The 3,392-nt window shown below is 30.8% G+C and overlaps 1 long non-coding RNA gene across 1 annotated transcript; it reads right to left on the reverse strand.

Moving 5' to 3' along the window:
• Positions 1-265: 265 nt before the first annotated feature.
• LOC127870342 (uncharacterized) lies at positions 266-3,063 on the reverse strand. The gene is made up of 4 exons (XR_008044767.1): positions 3,021-3,063; positions 1,702-1,781; positions 1,061-1,251; positions 266-619 (listed from the first exon to the last, which is right to left on the reverse strand). It is a non-coding gene; the product is annotated as an uncharacterized LOC127870342 (long non-coding RNA).
• Positions 3,064-3,392: the final 329 nt, after the last annotated feature.

The raw sequence follows: 3,392 nt of genomic DNA on the forward strand, positions 1-3,392 counted from the left end.
GTTTATTTGATGACAGGCACGGCAAAATCAGTAGTAAATTCATAGTATTAATTTGTGTTACATTATAATACTTACATATTCTTGCTGGTTATATATGTGGAAAAAGTTTGAATATGAATTGCTAAAAGACATGTTAATTTTCTAAGAACTGCCCCTTTTATTTCAGGAATACTGTATGTATGCCCCTGTAATATTTCTGACAAAAGAACAAGATAAATAAATAATGATTAATAGAACAGTAAACTTGGTTTTCATTTTTTATACAAAGGATAATTATGTTCTTATTATTTACACTATATTGAAAGAAATAAGATGACGTCATTTAATAAAGAATGCATTACTGAAGATTCAAATTTAAAACAACCGTTTATCCACTTAAATGTTGCAAGCATTCTTAAACAACAAGACTAAAAAAGCTGTAAACAATAATTTTATTAACTACTTCCTTTCAAAAAAAAGGCAGGTACAGTTTTGTTGTTGTCCCGTTGAAGGTGTCCATGTATCCAAAGGATGTACTGTGATCAATCTGTGTCCTCCACATCTTCAGTGCCAACACGTTGTTCCGAAACGTTTCCTGGATAAGGAGGGTGAGAGGATCAGTCACCACTTAACCTTTTTTCTGAAAAATAAGAACAAATAAAAAACTCAAAACCCCTTGCTAAATCTATCTATATATATATATATATATATATATATTAGCTGTTAGTGTCCAACTTTTAAGATGCAGGAACATAATGGCCACTGTTTCGACAGTAAATGAGTTAAATTTTCTACACTTTTGATTTTAAGCTGAGACAATTACATGAGTAGTTTTACGTGTTCTATATTCATATTACAAGCAACAATATTTCATAAAGATAAAATGCATTACTAATTCCGTTAAACAGGCCCACAGACAAATAAAATATTTGATATAGATAAAATGCATTAATAATTCCGTTAAACAGTCCACAGAAAAATAACATATTTGAAATAGATAAAGTGCATTATTATTTCTGTTAAACAGGCCCACAGAAAATAAACATGAAAAATGGGTCATATTCAACAACAGTAAACATACTGGTCTCTGGCTTGTACAGTATTGTCAAGCCATGCCACAACAAAGCTGGTCTTCATCATGGTCTACCAAATGGACAATTCTTGCAAACACACCATCATGGTTAGCTTGAGGATGGTCCAAGCTGGGCCAGGACAGGCTGTCAGTGATAACTGCTGACTGTCTGGCAGCAATTTCCTTCAACAGCTCCTATGCTTCCGTATAAGTAAGGTGGTCTTTGATATCATTGAAAAGACATTTCTGCATTTAACAATAAATGTTTTGAACATAAAGCTAAGAATTTTGACACAAGATGTAGCTACATGTACATATAGAATTTTTTATTTTTCATGACACCATTTTTTAACATTCCTGTCAGTTTTTTTTGTAAAATTTCAATATCACCTAGAGTAGTGTAGGATCATTTTTTAAATTCTTTGCTCATGTAGCAACACAGTTTTACATACAAAGACTTTGTTTTATATATCAACAATTAGTGCATTTAACTGTGTTTTTTTCTGTTTCCATTCAAGAATATTGTGAAATGACATAAAAAAAATTCAATGAAATCTCAACTAGCCTGAATATCTGAAAACATTATCTACAAATTATTTCAATATTCTCAAATGAAATCAACAGAAAAAAATGCAGCTAAATAAGTATACCTTTTCTGTTTCTTGTACCAAAGTGACAAAATCCAGTGATCCCTTCTTCATAAACTTCTTGGTTTAATTATGGTTGTATCCTATTGAAAAAGTAAATACACAATGTAAACCACTTTTTAAAACTATTTATGGTCTCTATTAAAAAAGTGAGTTGTAAATTTGTGGTATTATTATCTAATAAGTTTTCTTCAACATTCAGGAAATCAAATCTTGAGGATATTCAAAACAATTGAAAAAAGAGGAATATCCAGAATATTCTTGGCTTTTACAAATATAATGATACATGCATTTCAGATGACCTGTATTTGATTTATTCAAAATACAATGTACTGTTGAAATACACATTTATCAAAATATATACGTGCTTTGCTAAATTAACAAAGAATATAAAGATAAAATACTTTAAATAAAGAAACAATAAGATGCACGAAAATAAATTGGGGCGAGTTGTCTCTTGGTTGGAGCGAGTGACCATATGTTTGATGCGAGATTGTTTTGGGGCAAGTTGGTATTGGGGCGAGTTGTCTGGCGCCAGCTACATGCATTTGATGCCATGAATTACTAAACTGTGTTACTATTTTCAAAAATATTTTGGTTATTCAGTTTATTAATAAAATAGCTGTGCAGAAGAAACTGATATAAATACATTAACCCTTTGCATGCTGGAAAATTTGTCATCTGCTAAATGTCATCCGCTGAATTTCTAAAATTAGCCATTTCTTTGATTTTTTTCAAAGAATACTATCAGAATAGCAAACAGTTTGGATCCTGATGAGACGCCACGTTCTGTGGCGTCTCATCTGGAACCAAACTGTTTGCAAAGGCCTTCAAAATTCGGTTCCAGCGCTTAAAGGGTTAACTATGAGTTTTGGGTTTAAATTAATAAACTACCAGTACCATTCAAAGGCATTTTAGTTAATAATAAATGTCATTGTCATATAACACACAATAATGAATATGTCAATAAATGCACAGCATCTTGAATTGCCTGCCAACAAATAATGTTGTCACTGTCAGTTATGAGGAAAGAAAAAGATACTGTAATGTTTAAATGATCTCAGTACTCCAAGGCTAATGATAAATTTAATTTATTTGCGCGAATACTAAAGTTAATTCTGTATTCAACTTGGCTTTTAATTTTAGTCTCTGTCTGTTACTTAAGTGTAAACGAGAGAATCAGTATTTACGCGTTCTGTGATGTATATGCATATACTTATGTAACGAAAACGAATCATTTGATCAGTTATACTATTTTAATCTACTTTTATAAAAAAAAATCATACGCACTATTGAGTTTTACAATAAAAAAAATATTTTACCTTCTTCTTCCGTGTTTGACAATACAGATTCCGCCATATGTGTTGTTGTTTTTGTTGTCACAATGCGTGTTTATATTTAAATTTATATTTAAAACCTATATTTAGTCGGGGAAAAAACCGATCCAAGGATCAGTGGTTCGAGCCTTGGTGCGGCTTACTTTTTCTTCATTATTTTAACTTTATTTTTGTTTTATACTAGAGCACGTTATTTGCGATGTTTAAATTTATGAATTTAAAGCATTAAATGAAAAACTTCAAAAAAAATGCAATTTAAGTGTGAACAAGCCCCTTTAAGTTGTTGTACGGTATTGACGAAATGTTTCCACCGGATCAGCATAGCCAGTGAATATTTACTAAATAAATTTGTACTAA

This window comes from Dreissena polymorpha, chromosome 2, assembly GCF_020536995.1.
Source record: "Dreissena polymorpha isolate Duluth1 chromosome 2, UMN_Dpol_1.0, whole genome shotgun sequence".
Classification (NCBI taxonomy): Eukaryota; Metazoa; Mollusca; class Bivalvia; order Myida; family Dreissenidae; genus Dreissena; species Dreissena polymorpha.